The sequence below is a fragment of the Artibeus jamaicensis genome, unplaced genomic scaffold (assembly GCF_021234435.1).
Source record: "Artibeus jamaicensis isolate MK-2021 breed Jamaican fruit bat unplaced genomic scaffold, CSHL_Jam_final contig_332, whole genome shotgun sequence".
NCBI lineage: Eukaryota > Metazoa > Chordata > Mammalia > Chiroptera > Phyllostomidae > Artibeus > Artibeus jamaicensis.
The window spans coordinates 20414927-20436744 of record NW_026521788.1 but is presented as its reverse complement, the minus strand read 5'-3'; the positions used below and the strand labels follow the sequence as shown (position 1 = coordinate 20436744).

General features: G+C 40.6%; 1 protein-coding gene and 1 pseudogene across 2 annotated transcripts in view; both read left to right on the top strand.

Annotated features, from left to right (window-relative positions):
- PBLD (phenazine biosynthesis like protein domain containing) overlaps window positions 1-21818 on the top strand; it is a 48232-nt gene that overhangs the window by 961 nt on the left and 25453 nt on the right. The gene's annotated exons all lie outside the window — the stretch shown is intronic.
- On the top strand, window positions 10494-21474 carry LOC128627183 (small nuclear ribonucleoprotein-associated protein B-like; annotated as a pseudogene).

Genomic DNA, 21818 nt, shown 5'->3' with positions numbered 1-21818 from the left:
AGTAGTGCTCTTGCGCGCTAGTCTGCTGACCAGTTGGTAGAGAAGCATAGGCAGGTCCAGTTAGAGGAAAGGGCGGAGAGGTCCTCCGTGCTTGCCTTCTATACAGCTATCAAATTCTCAGAGCCCACATTCTGGCCTTTCTCGGAGGGTGAGTGGTAATAGTGGTTCTACCAACATGTTTGGAGGAATAGTGGTGTCTCAGTTTCGGAGAGTTCTCCAGTACTCTGCCCCACCACGAACAAATTCCATAAAGGCCCGCCCTTACTTCAGCGTCACCTGCGTGGAAAAAGCGCCACGTGGTTCTCCCGCCAAACAGGGAGCATTTTCCTTGTCCACCATGTTTGTATTATGCGGTAAATATAGGAGTTTTTCAACGCTGGAGAGATTCAAGTGTCCACTGGCCCTAATTTTGGCCCCTGGCACCTCCTTCCTTTGGCCCTGGCGCTGTCCGCACCGTCGTCCACCAGTGGGTCACGTCGCGGGGGTGGGGGGCGGGAGGGGCTTCTCGATTGATTTCCTTTCTACCCGCGTTTACCTGCAAATACGTACCTCGCTCTCTGCTCTCGCCTTCGCATTCCTCTTGCCTTTTATCTCTCACACTTCGTAACCTGAGTGATCCATTAGCAGCCCTAGACGGCCGACTTTGGCTCGTTTTGTAACTAGAGCTTTGCATCCTTGAAAGTTCCACATACAAGTGACACCGAGTAAGTACTTGTTGGTTGTACTGTCACATCACGGAGGTTCCTAGCGACACCTAATGTCTTTAATTTAAAAAAAACGCCAGCTGAATTTCTGGGAAGGGTGGAGGGCAATCCTGGTAAAGAGATTAATGCAAGTTAAGGTCCAGAAATAGGAAGGGACAAGAAGTGAGACGGAGAGAAGGAAATGAGTTTGAGCGCACGATTGTTTCTGTAGGAAATGTCGGTGAACCTGGCTTGTATAGAACGTCAATATCCAGTCAGACTTTGTAGTAAGGGCATTGGGAAACTCGTACAGGGTGGGATTGGGGGAGCAAGGGGTGCTTGCAGTGAATAAGCTTGAATGTTTCCCCCATGAGATCTCAGTGTGTGGAGTGGACACAGGAAGCCAGTTATCTTCAGTTTCCTTACATTTCAAGGCTAGTTACCCTACACGTATTTCATGGCGCCACGTGGTTCGGCTTAAGCCTGCTTCATCCTCCAACTTGCTTTACCCTTCTCTCCTAAACTCCAAGGGCCCCTCCTTTTCCCTGGGTAACTTGTTTCCTGAGGCCCATATCTTCTATGGCTCATATCTTTTACCTCTGTGATTTTTTAAAATAAACTTCCTGTTATAGTTTGGGGGGGGGGAAGCAAAGTACAGAACAGTAAGAACTGGTTAAGCCGTAGTTCTGTAGTGCCTTTCTTGAGTCCACTCCTTTAAAATACCCCTCAGAAAAGGAAGAAGTTAGTGTGGTCATCATTACTACAGACAGAAACAAAACCAGGATAATGTATTAATAATAGCCCATATTTATTGAGAACTTGCTTGAGCTAGGTGCTGTGTTCAATTCACTACTGTTTACAACTGTGAAATACAGTAATTATTATCCCCAATTTACAGAAAAGTTGCCTGAGTTCTAGAAAAGTGAAAAAAAAAATGCCCAAGGTTACACACCTAAGTGTCAGAAGCTAGCGTTTTGAACTCAAATGATTTTACACCAGTGGCCACGGTTTTAAACAAACGTCATTTTAGGCAAACCAAAGTTATTTCCCCTAAACAAACACTGAAATTACTCTTCCAGAGATCTGCAGTTAACAATTTATTGGCTGGAGACTTGAACAGGCCCTACACTTAATGTCCTGATGTTGCTGACACTGTTCGCACCCCCAACCCCTTCTTTTTAAAATATTTGTTGTATTGGTAAGACTCCAAAATTTCACACTTCAGATGGAGTTCTTTCTTCATTTCAAGTCACTTCCCTACTTTATCCTTTCAGTCTTTCCACCTGATTTGGTAGATGGAATTCTGTAATCCTTTTCACCCTTTGCCTGAATCCATATAATTTATTTACTGCCTGATTGAGTTTGACATTCTTTCCACATACTTACTTTGTGTGGTTATTGGCCTCAAACCTAAAAGCATTGTAATGACTTTTTACCAGCACACCTTGATGTTTTCTTTGGCTGTAATTTCTTTACATTGTGCACTCTGCTATTTGCCATTGCGAATGCTTAGAAAACTTGAAATTAGTACATATATTCCGTTTGCTTTTTAAAAATCATTATAGCAAGTAGGAAGTTTTGAGTTTTTAAAAAAGTGCATTATGTAGGGGTAAACCTAATTTTTATTTGACTTCCTACTTTACCATTTTTCTTAAAAACAACAATAACAACAAACAGTGTCTATCAACTATTCCCATTTGCAAGTTGGATCCTCCAAGTAAAGCTTAGTGAGACAGGCTTACCACCGCTCCTGCAATCCCTACAGAATTGTTTCCAGATGGAGCTTGGTGGAATTGTTTCCATAGAGATGGTTAGAGCTAAGGGCTCCCAGCTGCTTTCGGGATTTTTTTTTTCCTCTTTTGTCTTTCATTCAGTCACTTCAGTGCTTTCCTATTAGCATAGAGATCAGAGGGACCCTGGAGAGGATCTTGTTGGAGGCCATAAGGATAGAAAAGATGAAAAGGGAGAAGGAAATAGAAGTACCCAAACCACCCAGGGGAAAACAAGACAACGAACCTGTGATCATGTATTACACCAAAAGGAGAGGAGAGGAAAATTCCATGCAGAGCCTGAGGAAAAGAGAAACACAGAAATCAAGAGACTGCACCCCTCGGGGAGGGAAGGCGTGTTAACTAAAAATTGGTTAAGATAGTTGTTCACGTACCCCCAGATGACATTCTAAATTAACATAAACCTGGATTATTATAATCTTTTTGACTATATGAAAAACAAATAAACCAAACATAGCAAAACTTATAAATCCGTTTCTAGGAGTGTGTCTAATTAAGGTAGTTAATGCCTTTTGAACATTAAATCTATTTTACTACTTTTTGTGAAATGCTTGTTTGGGGGTTTATATATATGAGGTCTCTCTCTGAGACCTCATATACTCAGAAAGTATCCAGCCAGGCAATATGAAAAATAGAGACATTTATTGAAGAAGATACAGGAAACACTGTACATAGGACAATGACGCCTCAGTCCTCTTTTCAAAGTAGGCACCTCAGGACCTCACACAGTTCTCCCAATTGCCATCAGCTGCCCCGTTGTATTTTCCTGAATCTCATGAATGGTCTGAAATCTCTTCCCATTGAAAGATGATTTTATTTTTGGGGAAAGCCAGAAGTTGCAGGGCACCAAATCTGGCCTTTAGATGGGCTGAGTCACCTGGTGATTTGATGTTTCGCCAAAAAACCGCATGAGACGTCACGCATGAGTGGGTGCATTGTAATGAAGCTGCCAGTCACCAGTTGCTCATAGCTGTGACCTTCCGAGTCATCCTAATATTTTCCCCAGGGGAATGTTCAAGCTTAATGCAAAATTTGATGCAGATTTGTTGCTCTGCTGGCCCAGTCTTTTTTAGTGCAACAGCCACACTATACACATGCTCACTCAATTGGCGTCTACAGTGAAGTCATAGTTCACACATGGGCATTCCAGTTCACTCTCCGTGGCTGCCAGGCTACATCGATGTCACACAAACAGTTCTCGTTATATTAACAATGGCTGGACTTCTTCTGGATAGACCTCATATCTGCTATCTTCAGAAGTGAGCTTCCTTGTCATGCTTCAAAATTACTTCTCAAAACAAGGCTTAATTATGCAGTTAACATTCTTAATACTCTTTTGTTTCTTTAAGTCATAGTTAGAGGTAATCTGAGACTAGGGAAATTCAAAGGTTTCATCCAATTTTAATAATTATACACTATGCAAATTTAAAAGGAAGTTTTTTCCTTTTAAAAGAAATTTAAAAGGAAGAAAGCAGCTAACACTCTTTCTCTAATTTTTGAAAATAATAAGAGACCAACTGAGAGACCAATTAAGTGTGTTTTCCGTGTATTCTGCCTAATTTTATAGCCCGTTTTTTCTAATAGTGCACACAAAAATTAATTTAGAAGTATCAAAGGATCCTCATCTCAGCCATCTCAGTTATAAATGGGAGGCCAACTGTGGTGAACCTTGTTGGGTTGGGAGGCATGATTTCCCACATTAATTTTGAGCTCTGTGGCATCTGAAGAAATTTCTAGAGAAAACCAGCCCTGCATGTGTCCAGGTGAGCTATAGGTAGTGGATATCCCTAGTACTGTTTTAAGCCCCAGAGGATATTTTTCCTCAGGCAAACCCCACAAAGATTCTTAGTTATGTACGAATATCTGAACAAGGGCTGGGGAGAACTTACTGGATGTTGCCGAGACAACCACCCTTTCCAGAGCACATACTTCTCTCATGGGCCTCTCTTAGGGTGAACCCACTCTAGGGCACCCTGTCTTTCTTTCTGGGGCTCCTGCGACCTTCTTTGGGATTGACTGCGTTACTACACTGGGTGCCTCATGGCATCCATCTCTACCACTCTGGATTGGGGGATCTGAAACAACTGTTGTCACCCCATTTGCTGTTTGGGTTAGGGAAGCAAGTGTCCTTTCTCTTTCAGAGCTATAGAGAGTAGAGACACTCATTTAACCAGCAATCCAATTAAAAAGCTTAATTAAAACCAGGCAACTCACTTTTCCCCCCACTGGGTTATCTCAACCCTTTTCCAGCTTGAGGATTTTTTTTTTTTTCACTCAGACATCCAAGGAAGAACTGGCCAGCATAAGCTTGAGGATTTTCTAAGAGCAGCTCAAATAAAGTCATGGTCTGCTACTTAAACCAAGAAGTCCTGAAGTTCCAAGAAAGATTGATCCAAGTGTACTTGATACAAAGCAGGAAGCTAGTAGGGCAAAATAGGCCCTTGCTTGTATCTAGTACTGGGCTCAGGTCTACAGAGTGGTCCTGACTGGGCTTTGGAATCCTGCCTATTACACCAAGTAAATGTTGATGTAAGAAATATCCAAATCTGTAGAGAATTTTTATGAGCTTATTTTAGCCAAACTGATGATATACACTAGGGAGCAAGATCTCAGATTATCCCTGGCATTTGTTTTTAGGTTGATAATCAACCTTAAATAATTTTGGCTGAAGTGGGGATGGTGGATATTGAGAGAAGGAGAAGACTAGGAGAAGTTCCAACAGAAATGATGAGCACTTAAACTAGAAAAATGGTATTAGGGATAGATATAAGAGGATGTTTTTGAGAAATATTTAGGAGTTCCTTTCAGCAGGATTTAGGGTCTATGGATGGGTGACTTAAAAGAAGTCAAGGATGAATTATTTTCCCCTTAGGGTTGGATGGTGGGGCAGTAACTGACAATAGGAAATATAGGAATATTGGGTATGTTGGCTTTGAGATGTCATGTACAATCCAAGTGGATGTATCTAGGAGGATATCAATATAAGCTAACTAATATAGATTTGGCATTTATCAACATATATTTTGGTTTTACATTCTGGATATTTTGGTGGATAGGCTCAGGCCAAGTAAATTTGCTGTAGAATCTGTTGTAAAAATTGGAATGAGAATTTATTAACTTACATTGAGGAATAATGAGGAATAAAACCATCAAACAGTTGATAGTTACATTTAATGTAATTACTGATCAGGTAGGATTTAAGTCTGCCATTTTGCTATTGGTTTCTATATCGCTTATGTCTTTATTGTTCCTCTATTCCTTCATTACTGCTTGTTTTGCATTAACTAGGTATTATATATATATGAATATGTATGATACATATATTTATAGTAAACATGCATTTGTGAATATTCATAAAAAACAGAAGGATGCGTAGACAGAGGGCTACAAGGTTTAAGAGTTACTATTTTGTTTACTTACGCATGAGATTGTAATAATCATAACATTTCCAAAACCACTATTTCCCACTATTGCTAAAGTTAAATCCAAATAGTATGTATTTAAAGATCTAGATAGTCTTTTTCTGTAATGACTTTGTAGACCCAGTTTTCCTCACTTAATTTCAAGATAGAGCAAGATGCTACCAGTGCTTTACAAAAAGATTGATAAATTTTTAACTGTGAGACTGTCCAAAACTTTAAAATATAAATGTGCATTAAAGTTGGATAGTCAAATACAGCTTCTTCATAGACTACTAGAAAGAGCCTAAAAATTTTTTGGCATACACTGAGAGTTTTACTAGTACAAACAGTACTGAATCATATTTTTCCTACTTAAAAAGGATCTTAAAATCAGTTTATAATTTACTTTCTGGAGTCTTCTCTAATCCCTTAAACTACTTTTTTAAAAATAAAATTTATTAAAGTAGGGGTGACTGGTTAATAAAATTAGGTAGGTTTCATATGTACATTTCTATAACACATCATCTCTACACTGCTTTGTGTATTCTCCTCCCAAAGTCAAATCTCCTTCCATCACCATATTTTGTATCCTTGATCTTCTTAGGTGGCAAGAATATGAGTCTTATTTTCAAGCAGTCAAAATATTTTTTAATTGCCCTGGCCGGTGTAGCTCAGTGGATTGAGCATGGGCCTGAGAACCAAAAGATTGTGGTTCGATTCCCAGTCAGGGCACATGCCTGGGTTGCAGGCCAGTTCCCAGCAGGGGATGCATGAGAGGCAACCATACATTGATTTTTCTCTCCCTCTCTCTTCCCTTCCCCTCTGAAGATAAATAAATAAAATCTTTAAAGAAATTTTTTTTTAAATTTGGTTGATAGCTCAGGCTGGTGTGGTCCAGTTGGTTGGGCAACATGTTCCACAAAGCACACGGTCACTGGTTCAGTTCCTGGTCAGGACACATGCCTAGGTTATGGGTTCGGTCCCCAGTGGGGATCTGTGTGAGAGGCAACTGATTAATGTTTCTGTCACACACTGATGTTTCTCTCTGTTTCTCCCTTCCCCTCTCTCTCTTAAAAAAAAAAAAAAAAGGTTAGTGAATGGTCCTCAAAAAAAAAAAGAGGAAACAAAAGTTTAGTTGATAACATTTAGATGATGAGAAATGTAAACTTTAGCAGAAAAATTGGAAAATTTCTAAAACAGTTGGTGTTTGAACATAAACGTAGTTTAGTAATTTGGAATTAGTCTATAAATATTTTAACAAAGGCAGTGTTCCAGAGCTTCTATTAAGTCTAAGGAAATATGCATAAAATAAACACAAAGTAATTGAGTGCTATATATGTATGCTATTAGTAGCAAGATAAAACTAATTTGTAAATAAATTTTCTTCCAACTTTTGAATTAAAATTTATTTTACTTAGAATGCATAATTTTTATACTTATTCTTTTCACCAGCTAGTAGACAGCGTTCATATATGTTTAGAATGTCAGTACTCTATTATTAAGTATTTACCCTTTTAAAGAACTAAAGGTCATTTTTTTTTTTTTTTTTTTGGAGGGGAGGGAGAAGCCGCCCGCTGGCCAAACGTCGGAATCGAACACTCTGTTCACCCTACCACTGAGCTCGCCGCCAGGGCTAAAGGTCATTTTTAATGAGTAGCCTAGTTTTGAGGCAGCAGTCACAACCAAAGGTAATGAGTTCTTTTATGCTAACAGCTATAGAATAATAGGAATTAACTTCCTGTTGTCTGTAGCCACAGGATACTGTAAACAAACTAAAACTATTACTGAGGAAGAAATAAACATCAGTGTTCCCAGGAGCACCCATGGGCAGTTTTCATGATCTAAGCTATTTGAAGGAGGGAAGTTTATGATTTTCTCTTTCTGTTTACATGGTAAATGGAAGCAAGATTAGATTCAGGAAGTGTCTGCAGTGTTCTCAAAAACAAACCTGATGCACCTCTGAGGAAGGTAATGGGATAGGAAATTGTCAAATGGGATTTTAGTTATTTTCTTTACTATCTTTGTTATAAGAAGATTATATTCATATACTAAATTGGTGATTAAAAAAACAACTTTAACAGAATTTTGGCCGGGTAGCGCAGTTGGGTAGAGCATCCCCCGGGTATGTCAAGGGCATGGGTTTGATCTCTGGTCAGGGCACATACAAGAAGCAACCAATAAGTGCATAAATAAGTGGAACAACAAATTGATCTCTTTCTCTCCTCCCTCCCTCACCTGTCCCCTCCCTCTCTAAAAATATCAATAGATAAGACTAAAAAAACAGTTATAAAAAGATGAATACATGAGAAATTATATGATTTGTAAGTTTTACCCTTGGGTGATTTTTATGTAAACAGAATATTTGTTTGGAATTATTGAGGGGCATATGAAGCCACTCTAGAGGTCCAAATGGAATGTGAGTGAAACTAGAAAAGGATAATTTAAATATTTGGGTTACTTGAAAAATACATACCTGATAGCCACACAGAGCCCAGCTTGATAGCTGTGATAGGAGAACTCAAGGATTCAGAATTTTTAGCTTTAGTTATAGTTGATAGGCTGTGGAGTGACTGATGCATGCAGAAAACTATTGTTCCAGGAACTGGAATACATGACCATGTGATTCCAGGAAGTCAACAAGCAATTGAACCTTTGTGCCCCAGAGATCTGCAAGCTGTCAAGATAGGGGATATCCGTGACAAGATAAAGAATTGTTGATTGGGCCTGCCAAGATGGAGGCATAGGTGAAAACACCGTACCTCCTCGCACAACCAAGTTTATGAACAACAAATATTTAAAAACAAGAATGCAACCAAAACAGAAAATTAAACTGTACCAAAGCCCAACAACAACGAACCATTCATCCAGACTGGTAAGAGGCGCGGAGTTAGTGGGTTGTGCAGGAGAAAGCTGCCGGAACCGACCCAGGTGTGCAGATGGCGGTTGGCAGATCCCAGACGAGGGGTGGCAACAGGCAGACCCAGGGAGGGCACAAGGTTGCTGGCTGACTGTAGTCACACATTCACGCACAGATAAACCAAGTGCAAAAACAAACAGTGAGACAGACCGCACAACGCAGGGCCCCAGCACTGGGAAATAAAGCCTAAAATCACCAATTGGAAAAACTTTCAGGGCTCAAGGTGCTGGGAGAGGCTCCCAGGCTCACAGAGAGTTCATTGGATAGACCCACAGGGTTCTGGAGGGTGCACAAGCCCACACATCTGGGAACCAGCACCAAAAGGGCCCAATTTGCTGGTGGGAAGCAGCAGAGGGGACCGAAATCACAGAGAGCAGAAAAAAAAACACCATTGCTCCTCTCTGACCCCGCCCCCACATACAGCATCACAACCCAGCAACCTGGGTTGCCCCGCCCTGTTGAACACCTAAGGCTCTGCACCTCATATGTAACAAGCGCAAACAGACCAACATTATGGCTCAAGAAGAAGAACAGCTCAAAGCCCCCGAGCCAATACTTCTAAGCGACCAAGAGATAGCCAACCTATCAGATGCACAGTTCAAAACCCTGGTGATCAGGATGCTCACAGAACTGGTTGATTTTAGTCACAGATTAGAGGAACAAATGAAGGCTTCACTAAGTGAAATGAAGCAAAATTCACAGGGACACAATAGTGATGGGAAGGAAACTGGGACTCAAATCAATGGAGTGGACCAGAAGGAAGAAAGAAATGACCAAACAGAAAACAATGAAGAAACAAGAATTCAAAAAAATGAGAGGCTTAGGAACCTCCAGGACATCTTTAAATGTTCCAACATCTGAATTATAGGGGTACCAGAAGGGGAAGAGGAACAGCAACAAGTGGAAAACTTATTTGAACAAACAATAAAGGAGAATTTCCCCAATCTGGCAAAGGAAATAGACTTCCAGGAAGTCCAGGAAGCTCAGACAGTCCCAAAGAAGTTGGACCCAAGGAAGAACACACCAAGGCACATCATAATTATATTAGCCAAGATTAAAATGAAGGAGAGAATCCTAGAAGCAGCAAGAGATAAGGGGACAGTCACCTACAAAGGACTTCCCATCAGAATTTCAGCAGATTTCTCAAAAGAGACCTTACAGGCAAGAAGGGGCTGGAAAGAAGTATTCCAAGTCATGAAATCCAAAGACCTACATCCAAGATTGTTCTATCCAGCAAAGCTTTCATTTAGAATGGAAGGGCAGATAAAGTGCTTCTCAGATGAGGACAAGTTCAAGGAGTTCATCATCACCAAGCCCAATAACATATGAAATGTTAAAGGGACTTACCTAAGAAAAAGAAGATAAAAAATATGAGCAGTTAAAGGACAACAAACTCAGTTACTAACAACCACACCTAGAACAAAAGCAAACTAAGAGGACAGCTAGATCAGGAGCAGAACCATGGAAATGGAGATCACATGGAGGGTTAGCAACAGGGGAGTGGGAGGAGGGGCAGGGAGAAGGTACAGAGAATAAGTAGCATAGACGGTGGGGAGAAAATAGACGGTAGGAGGACAAGAATAGTATGGGAAATAAAGAATCTAAAGAACTTGTGACACATGCACATAAACAAAAGGGGGGAGTGGTGGGGGAGTAGGTGTGCAGGGTGGAGGGGAATGAAGGGGGAGGAATGGGACAACTGTAATGGCATAATCAATAAAACATTAAAAAATAAAGAATTGTTTGGTAGATAAAGAAATACTATGAGAATTTCTGCCAGACTGTAACTCTTATCTGATTAATCTTTTTCCAAGCTTCTTACCTACCCTTTTCTTCTCATAAAAAGGTTGACTTGAGATGAGATATTAAGGTGGTTTTTAGGGTATATAACCTGCCACATTCTCAGATCACCAGCATCTGAATAAAGCTCCCATAAAGATTCAATCCTTATCTCTACTTACTGGTTTTGGTGGTGACAGGCAGCATGAACACCAACTTTTCTGGTTTCAGCTGCACCTCAGGTCTAGCCATTAGGCTGACCAGAAACGAGAATTTGTACATGCCCACTTAGTAAAAGAAAGGCAAGTTGCTTAAATTTTATCTGCTTCAAATTTTCCCTCAGTAATTTAGGGGAGGTTAAGGCTGCCTTTTCCTTACAGAAATGAAATTAATTTAAGAGTGAGATGGAAGAAAAGATATGTTCAGAAATAAGTTCTATCCCTGATTGGTGTGGGTCAGTGGATTGAGGATCAGCCTGTGAGCTGAAAGTTCCATTCACCAGTTCCATTCCCAGTCAGGGCACATGCCTGCATTTCAGCCCAGGTCCTCAGTTGGGGGTGTGCAGGCGGCAGGCTATTGATGTTTCTCTCATACATCAATGTTTCTTCCCCTCTATTTCTCTCTCCCTTACCCTCTCTCTAAAAATAAGTAGATAAAAATCTTTAAAAAATAAGTTCTAAAAAAAAAGATGACAATGAAAGAAATAAGTTCTAGAATTAGATCCTCAGAATAGTGGGTTGTGGCTCTTTCATGAGCCTCTCTCCTCTCCCTGGGTGCCTAGCATTGACATCTCCCGGGTAGAGTTACTGCTGTCATTGGATTTTCAAACTTTTTATCTAGATCTTTTTATTTCATGGTATAATATTTAGATTGGTCTCCTTACCGGCTGAGAATTCCTTGAGAGAACCAGTGATTTATCTCCAAAGTCTAGCATATGCCAGGCATTTAAAAAACAGTAATTAAAAAAAAATAAAACCATTAATGTGAGTCCTAGCACAACTGTAATCTGTCACCATACAGTTCAGAGATCTAATTGATTAAATGAATTTTAAAAAACCCTTTACCTTTTGACAGAATAAAAATTAAAATGAAGTTACATAACACAGTTTAGAAATATTTAATACATTTTTGTTGTTAGAAATGTCATGTATTTTTCTATAGTGATTCTCCAAGTACAGCATCAGCATCACCTGAGACCTTGCTAGAAATGTAAATACTTGGGCCCTACCTCAGACTTACAAAATCAGAAATTCTGGGCATGGAGTCCAGCAATCTGTGCTTTAACAAGCCCCCACAAATGATTCTGATGCATGCTAAAATCTGAGAACCAAGTCCTAGAATGAATGAAAATGCTTAAGAAATGGATGTTACTGGATTGAGTCTGGGCCCAGAATACAAATTTTAAAAATAATATTTGTTAAATAGTCTTCTGAAGTTTTCTTAATCTAATTCAGTACAGAGAAATAAAATTTCACAACCAAGTATTTTATCAGGCCTCACAGGGTGGGGCAAAATTAGGTTTACAGTTGTAAGTACACAAAACAGAGTTTATTTTTATATCATTATTTGTTAATTACTATGTTATTTTCCACATGAACAACTCTAAACCTAATTTTGCCCCGCCCTGTATTGTATACCATCTCAAATGAAAACATGTCTTTAAAGGGAAAAGATTCTCAAAGACCCTAACAGTCAATATGATTTGCCTGTTTTAACAGCTACCTCCTGCTACATTCCCCTCCCCATTCCTCCAACAATGACTCATAAATTGTGTAAGCCAATCAGGACAGTCTCACTCTCCTTTGTCATATGCCCACTCTTCAGATTCTCTTGCAGGTAGAGATGGCCATTTGACCCAATTAGGGCAAGATTGCTGGAGAGATTCTGGAGAAAATCTTGGCTTTCTGATAAAAAAGGGAAGACCTAAGAGGACAATGGACTGCCACTGCTGATGCCTGGAAATGCAACAGTCATCTTTTGACCATGAGGTGAAAAATACGAAGATTAAGTAAGCCCTGACTGATGTGGCTTAGTGGGTTGAGCATCATCCTGCAAACTGAAAGGTTGCCAGTTCAATTCCTGGTTAGGGCACATGCCTGGGTTGTAGGCCAGGCCCCTGGTAGGGAGCACACGAGAGGCAAACAATCACGATGTTTTCTCTTGCATATGGATGCTTCTCTGCCTCTCTTTCTCCCTTCTCTTCTCTCTAAAAATGAATAAGTACAATCTTTTTTTTTTTTTAAGAAAAGCTAACTAAGTAAGAAAGAAAGAGTATGGACACTTGACAATACAAATTGTCAAGAGTATGGATACAAATTAATCTGCTAAATAAATATTAGAAGCTCCTACTTCCAAATTTCTTAAGTAAACAACAAATGTCCTTAAGATATAAACTATTGTTAGTCTGTGTGGCAGCCACTAATGGCTCCCCAAATATGTCCACATCCTAAGTCCAAGACCTTTTGAAAATGTTATATTACAAAGCAAGGGGGAATTTAGTTGTAAATAGGATTAAGGTTGCTAATTACCTGACCTTAAAATAAGATTATTCTAGATTATCCAGGTGGATCCATTGTCATGGGATCTTTAAAAGTGGAAGAGGAAGGCCAAAAAAGTCCAACTCAGATAGGTCTGAACATGCTATGGGGATTGCAGACAGAAAGGAACCATAAGCCAAGGAATATAGGTGGCCTTTAGAAATTAGAAAAGACAAGGAAACAAATTCTCCCCTAGAGCATCTAGAAGGAACAAATCTGGATTAGTCAGTTCAGGATGTCATAACAAAATACTATAGACAGTGGTTTGAACAACAGAAATTAATTTTTTTCACAATTTAGAGGCTGGGAAGTCTAAAACCAAGGTGCCAACAAATTTGGTTCCTGGTAAGGACTCTCTTCCTGTCTATAGACAGCCACCTTCTTTCTGTGTCCCCATGGCAGAGAGAAAGGGAGCAAGCTCTCTGGTGCATCTTTCTGTAAGAGTCCTAATTCCATCATAAGGGCTCCACCCTCATGACCTCATCTAAACTTAATAACCTCCCAAAGGCCCTCCCCCTTCAAGTCCCATCATATTGGTGGTTACAACTTTAACATATTAACTGGGGGTGAGGGGGCAATTCAGTCCATAGTAACCTCCTGCCAACAGCTTTATTTTATCTCGGTGAGACCCTGAGATTTTGGCCTTCTGACCCCCAGAACTTAAATAATAAATTTGTGTTGTTATTAACCACTAAGTTTATGGTAATTTGTTATAGCAGCAACAGGAACTTACACAGTTTCAACATTCTGTTACTTGTAGCCCAACAGACTTCTAACTGCTGCACAAATTTCCAAGGACAATAAGTTAATATATATTGAGCACTTACATGCTAGACATGATTCTAAGAGCATTTATTCCTCAGAGCAACCCATGAAACTGAAACTATTATAATATGTATCTCCATTTTACAGATGAATAAATGGAGGCTTAGAAAATTTAAGTAACTTGCCCAGGGCCACACATTTAGGCAATGCCTACATTTCAACCCCCCAAACTCTTAACTCCAGAGCTCATGTTCTTAGTCACTGTACCTTAGAATATATCTGAGGACCAGAATTTGAGAAACTCTCACTTGAGGAACTAAAATCTTAGCCCCATGAAATTGTAAATCATCACTGCATAACAAATTTTGTCTTAAATTAAAAAAATATATATTTTATTTATAGAGAGGGGAAGGAAGAAAGAAAAAGAGGGAGAGAAACACTGATGTGCAGAATATCGCTCAACAAATTGAGCCACATTGGTCAGAGCCATCTTAAGTTTTAAAATAATTTTTTACACTATCATTGAAATGAACACTCAGAATTTAAAAATTCTCACTCTGGCCAGATAGCTCAGTTGGTTAGAGTGTTGTCCCAATATGCCAAGGTTGCAGGTTTGATCTTCAGTCAGGGCACATGCAAGAAGCAACCAGTGAATGCATAAATAAGCAGAACAACAAATTGATGTTTCTCTTTTTCTCCCTCCCTTCCTCTCTAAAAATCAATCAGTAAATACATACAAATTTTATTTTAAAATTCTTTTTAAACTTGCAGACACTGAAGAATACAAAGGACCCTGATACAAGAAACTGTATTACATTATGTATGAAACTAAAAAACTGTATTACATTATGTATGAAAACTCAGCAAGATTTATTTCTAATTAAATAAAAGAATTGTCCAAGTGTAAGTATGGCAGGATAGTAAGAAGCTAGTCAAAGTCCCAGGCAAGTGGAATAGGGAAACTGAGACAAGAAAATAAAACAAGGCCAAACCATTTGAACAACTTAACATTCAGCTAGTGAATCACAAAACCTTATCTTCCCTAACCAAGGACACTTGAGAGCAAATGGTTTACACCTCTCTTCCCTAACCAGAGAATACAAAGCTTAAATCAACCTGGTTTGGGAATAGAGAACAGAGCCCCAATTAATGCCATTTGTGCCAGCTAAACCGAAGGAGAGATGAAGTGAGGGGAACAAATAACAAAAACTGCATTAGAGCCAGACAGACCCAAGATAAAAGTAAACCAGTAAAGCAAACCAAAGAATTAACCCAAACTCCCGTACACACATTTTGGTGCCTCAGCATATCGAAAATGCACCTAGAAAGCTGATGAAAAAATCTGCTGAAACTCTCCCTTAAGAGTCTCACCTGCAGAAGTGAGATAAAGACCCTCAGGAGAAAGACCTAGTGTGGGCTCGCTGTAGAGCACACCCATGCCCCTTCCGGGGCATGAACTTTTTAACTTCCTCTTAAACTCTTAAGTGTCCCCATGAGACTTGCAACCAGGGGAACAGCAGCACCTCATCTCAGGCTTACCCCTTGACCCTGTCTCCAAGGCCCCTTCCTCTGACTTCCCAGTGAACTAAAAGCATGCCCACCTTGCCTCACTTATGTCACTGTGACCATCACCTTCCAGTGAGCTAACAGTTGCCCTGCCTTGGCTCGTTTCTTTCCTATGTAACATTTCTATGGAACAATAGCAGCGTACTGCCTAGGCTCTCTCTTGTTGCTTCTCTAAGTCCTTCAGTTCCCTGTCCTTAGCTTTAATAAACTTATGCCCAAAATCACCTAGACTCATGTTGTGAAATCTTTCCTACACAAAGTAAAGAACCAACACGCTACAGGTAGGAAATTTATGATCACTGTAGAAGAGTTAGTTAGTCTTTTCAATGTATATTTTCTCATCCTATTGAACATGTCGCTGATGGCTACGACCAGTGAAGTTCAACGAGGCAAAAAACTTGCTCCTTTTGGCACCCATGTAATTTCTGTAATCATATGAATCCTATTAAATTTATAAAAACTATGTTTCATTATCAGAACTATACTTTGTTCCTGTCCTGATGGGTGTGGCTCAGTGGGTTGGACATTGTCCTGCAAACCGATAGGTCACCAGTTTGATTCTGGTCAGGGCACGGGCCTGGCTGGTGGCCCAGGTCCCTGGCTGGGGGTGTGACAGGCAACTGATTGATATTTCTCTTGCACATCGATGTTTACCTCTGTTTCTCCCTCCTTCCCCCTCTCTAAAAATAAATAAAAATCTTTTTTAATGAAAAGAACTGTAGTTTGTTCCTATTCAAATTTCCTAAAATAATAGAGGTAATCCGTAATACAATTTCCAAATAATTGAATAAACAAATTGCAATGTACTATCAATATTGGTAATGCTACTGAAATGGAAATGTTAGTTGGCAGATAATAACATGTTTAGAAACTCTTAACTATTTGTCAATCAATGTATGAATGTCCAGTTTTGATGTATGCACAGCATATTATTTACTTACCTACTTAATTCAACAAATATTTATTGAGTGCGTGGTTCTGTTATAGGAACCAAGATTATAGAAGTAAAGAGAAACAGGAGGTTCTGTATTTATGCTCTTAAAAGTCTAGAATAGTCCAAGAAACACAAATAAAAACTCAAGATATTTTTTATCAGATTAACAATTGTGGGACACTCATATATTGTCTAAAATGGTACACTCTTTCTGAAGATGGATTTAACTGTGTGTATAGGTTAAGATGTCCACACACTTTGACTAAAGGATTTCGCTTTAAGAATCTATTATAATTATAGAGTCAGAAGTGCATTCCAAATTTTATATTCAACAAATCTGATCATTACCTTATAGGTGAAAAATTAGAAATAAAATTTACCAAAGAGGAAATGTTTAAATAATTTATAGCATGTCTAGGCTTTTGTAAATCTATTGAAATGATGTTTCTGATGCATTTAGTGTATTTAAAGTATTTCCCTTGGAAAATATATTGCACCATTAAGAGGGTAAAAATTATGATTAAAAACTATGTGTAAAATAATGTTATTGCTTGGGGTCAAAATGTACAAATTTACTAAAATTACTGAAGGGGATCAAAAAGTACAAACTTCCAGTTTTAAACAAATTATGGGGATGTAATGTACAGCATGGTGACTATAGTTAATAATAGTGTATGGCATATTTGAAAGTTGCTAAGAAAGTAGATCTTTGAAGTTCCCATCACAAATATTTTTTTTTTGTTATAAATGGTGACAAATGGTCACTAGACTTATTGTGGTGGTCATTTTGTAATATATACAGATATCGAATCATTATGTTGTATACCTGAAACAAATATAATGTTATATGTCAATTGTAACTCAGTAAAAAAGGGAAAAAAGAAAAAAGAAAAGCAGGCATTTGGCAAGATTAAGCAAAACACTTGTATTAAGAAAGAAAGGGATGCATTTGAGATTCTACCCTTCTTTCTGGGAATATGTCATCAGTTTGACTCAAATAAACTTATGGAAATTTTCAAAAGGAAGGAAAGAAGGGAGGAAGGAAGGAAAGAAAAAAAAGGAAGAGATGTAGGCTTAAGAGCTGCCGAGAGGGTTGGGATATGGTGTGGGCAGCCAAGCAAGGCTTCCCAGGTTATCTTGAAAAGTGTGGAAGCTACATTCACCTACAAGGACCAGACTAGAAGTACTAGTAAAATATAGAGGAATCAACCTGAACAATCAGCTAAAGACTAGCAGAAGACAAGTCTTATAACCAAGGATTTATAGAAGAAGCCACATTGAGACCAGCTGGAAGTGTGAAGACATGAAAAAGGCTAGCCATGTGGGAGATTCTGGAGGAATATCTCAGCTGCAAAGGCTCCCCACAAAAAGCATGGGGTCTAAAGCCCAAGCTGGGCTCCCCAGCCCAGAGCACCAGAGCTGAGAAAAGGTGCCCACATAATATCGGGCTGTGAAAAGAAGTGGGATTTCTGTCTGCCAGGGAGAGGTGGGATTCCATCAGAAACACAGGCACCCTCATAAAGAGCCAATGCAGAAAATATCTTGCACCCACTCACCTTGTGCTCTGATGGAGGGAGGGTAGAGTAGACTAGAGTTGTGCTAGGAGAGACTGGGATTTGTGGCTCTGGAGAGAGAGCTGAGGGGATAACCACCAGGACCCCCTGTACTGAGTCACTCCGAGGCACCAAAGATGCCATCTTTCTTGGGTAGAGCACACTCCTCCATACAGCATCAGCCTGGGGGAATGCAATAGCCTCACCCTCTGGTCTCCCAGTCCATTCCCCTTATGGAGCTTCTGGCCCTGCTAAGGAGTCAGATGCCTGCGCTGGTATAGAAGTCTTGGCAGACTCAGGGGGCTCTGATTCAGTTATGTGGCTTAGGGGTGGAAGCCATTCCATCACCTTCCTGTGATCTTGACTGGCACCTCCCCCTCACAGTAGATCTGCTAGTCCCGCCCTCCAAGCTGCTCATGGCCCCACCCTCTTGACTTTTGGTGGCACCACTCTGCCAAGGTCTGGGCAGAATCCGGAACAGTCTGAGTTGTGTGGCTCTAGGACAGGGAATGTTTCCCTCACATGTCCAACTGGGGCAGAGCCTCCCCTTCGTTTGGCCAAATCTTGGTCTGTTTCACTCATAAACATTGCTGGCCTTACTCCGATGAGACGTGGCCCTGCACAAAGATGAGCAAACACCCAGTGAGTGGTAGCTGGAGTCGGTACACCCTGGGGCATTTGCTGAGTGGCCTCAGACCCAGCACTGGCACCAAGATTGAACCTATGTAGACATGGAGAACACCTCTCGCCCCTACCTGGAAACTCACTGAGAAAGTAATGCATGCAACTTGAGTATCACCAGAGGTTCTTTCAGTGACTGAGCCTAACAGGCAATTGGCAGGCAGAAGCAAGCCTCAGGGTCCCTAGGAAATTTTGCTGGCTGGCCTCCAGGCCCCGTGCTGGTGAAAGTGAGCCTTTGTGCATAGCTTGACCCTTCCCACAAAGCCAAGCCCAGCAGAGGCAACCACAAACTATGGATTGCTTTGTAGCTCCAGACAGGTTGCCCAGGGTGAGGCACAATCAGCGTCTGATACTGGTCTGCACCAGAGTCCCTCTCAAAAGGTTCCAGAACCAATAAAACGCAGTGGCCAACTTCAGACAACATCAGAGCAGGATCCAATTAGGTTCACAAGTGGCATATCCAAAGTTCTCAGCAGGCCCAAATCCTGATGAGGCAAATTTTACTATGAATGGTCAGCATCTGCACAGCAGCCCATACACTGGTCAGGGTTGATCCTCATAGTCAGTAAGCAAGAGAAAAGCCTACAAGGGGTCTCCCATATGACTGTCAGCTGGTTTCTCAACTAATATTTCAGGCCAGAAAGAATTGGCATGAAATAATTCAAAGTGATAAAAAGCAAGGACTTAATTTCCAGTTAAGATGGAGGCGTAAGTCTCCACTTTGCCTCCTTGCACAACTGTAGAAAGAATTACATCCAGATCCCCAAATTAATAAGCCCCAGAACCATCAGAAAGTCAAGCTGTATTTAAGTCCAACAACCAAGGATTTAAAGAAGACACATTCATCCACATGGGTAGTAGGGGTTGAGTTGGGGAGATGGGTGGAGAGTTGGTGTGGTGCAGAAAGGCTGTGGCAGCAGCGACAGTGGAACAGATGGGAGGGATACCTTGGGAGCAAGTGATCCCAGCACAGCCTTGGGTTCCAGCACCAGGAAGACAGGTCCCCATTACCTCTGGCTGTGAAAATCAGCGGGGATTGGGGCAGCTGAAGAAACTGCTGGTTTTTCATTGCTTAAAGGGCCAGCATGGTTTTAGAATATATGCAAACCCACCCACTCTGAGATTCACCATCAGGAAAGCAACTGGAACGGCTCCAGTTGCACACAGGAAGAGGTTGAAGTGACTGGAAATGGGGTGAGCACGCGTGAACTGCCAGAAGCCAGGCAGCATTGTCCCCTCTCAGTGCCCTCCTCACACAGACACAAAACAGTGAAGCAGGTAGCTCTGCCCTGGCAATTACCAAAGGATCCATCCCACACAATTTACAGGTGCCTTTTTATCAAGGTAAAGCTAAAGGAATTCATCATCACCAAGCCCTTATTATATAAAATGCTAAAGGACTTATTTAAGAAAAAAAAGAAGATCAAAACCATGAACATTAAAATGACAACAAACTCACAACTATCAGCAACAGAATCTTAACAAAAAGGAGAAAAAACTAAGCAAACAACCAGAACAGGAACAGAAATCATAGATATGGAGATCATTGGGAGGGTTATCAGCTGGGAGGGAGAAGGGGGTCAATAGGGAAATAGGGAAGGGATTAAGAAGCATAATTGGTGGAACAAAATAGACAGGGGGAAGTTAAGAATATCATAGAAATGGAGAAGCCAAAAATCTATCATGCATGACCCATGGACATGAACTAAGGGGGTGATTGTTGGAGGGAAGCAGGGTACCAGGTGGTAGGGACAAAGGAGGAAAATTGGGACAACTGTAACAGTATGATTAATAAAAGATACTTTTAAAGAAAAGGAAAAAAGAAAAGCAAGGACCTACAACCAAGACTACTTTACCCAGTAAAGCTATAGTTTGAAATTGAAAGAGAGGATCTGTCAGAACTGCCACCATGGCTTTAGGCATGACCAGCAAGATGGTGCAGCCCATTGACTACAGGATGGTCCTGTCTTCATTGGCACCTTCAGGGCTTTCAACAAGCATATGATCCATGTGACTGTGATGAATGCAGGAAGATCAAGTCAAAGAACTCAAAACAGGAAGAAAGAAGAGAAGTGAGTCCTTGGTCTGGTGCTTCTTTGAGGGAAGAATTTAGTCTCAATGACAGTAGAAGGACCTCCCAAAGATACTGGCATTGCCTCAGTGCCACTTACTGGAGCTGCCGGGCATCCAGGGGATGGCAGGGCTGCTGGCAGAGGAATCCCAGCTGGTGTTCCCATGTCCCAGGTCCCTGCAGGTCTTACTGGGCCAGTTCATGGGGTTGGTGGGCCATGCCAAGAAGTGATGACCCCACAAGGAAGAGGCACTGTTGTAGTGCTGCAGCTGGTGCCATACTCAGTACTGCAGGAGCCCCAATCCAGTACCCACCTGGCCATGTGGTCTCCCACACCCATGGGCCAAGGGGTACCTCCTCCATGCATGATGGGCCCACTTCTTGGTATGAGGCCTCCCATGGGTCTCCCAGTGGGGATTCTCCCCTTGCCAGACAAAGAACTTTTATGGGCATGTCTCCTCCACAAATGTGGCCCCTGCCCCCAGGAATATGAGGGCCCCCTCCTCTGGAATGCGCTAATCAAAGCCCTAGACTCATCTTGGCCCTCCTCAGCTTCCTCCCTGTTTCCTAAAAGACTGTACATAGTCCTTTTATTTCCTTGTGGGCCATAACACAAGTTCATAATAAACTCTTAATAGGCTCTAAATAGAAAAAAAACCCCATAAAATTGAAGGAGAAATAAAGACCTTCCCGGACAAGAAAAAGCTAAATGAGTTAATTACCAGCAAATCAGTATTACAAGAAATGTTAAAGGGTCTTCTTTAAGAAGAAGAAAAAGAGGAACATAGTTATAAAGAATAAAATAGTCACAAATATATATCTATCAATAATCACTTTATTTTTATTTTATTTTATTCATTTTATTTTATTTTTTAATTTAATTTTATTTATTTATTTATTTTAGTATGGGTACTGCTCACTGTATTACATCCCTGGCTGCTCATGTCAGTTGAGGTTCTGAGAGAGGTCCAGAAAAAAATGCAAAGGGGTGTCTATTCAGTGAGTGTATTGCCGATCTGCTTCCCTGCCCCTAAACTGAGACTAGAAACTTCATTTCTCCCTTCTTGCCCTTCATTCTCTTCTTGACCCCTAGTGTGTGTTTTTATTTGAAATAGCTTTAGCACTTGGAAGCTTGGAACCT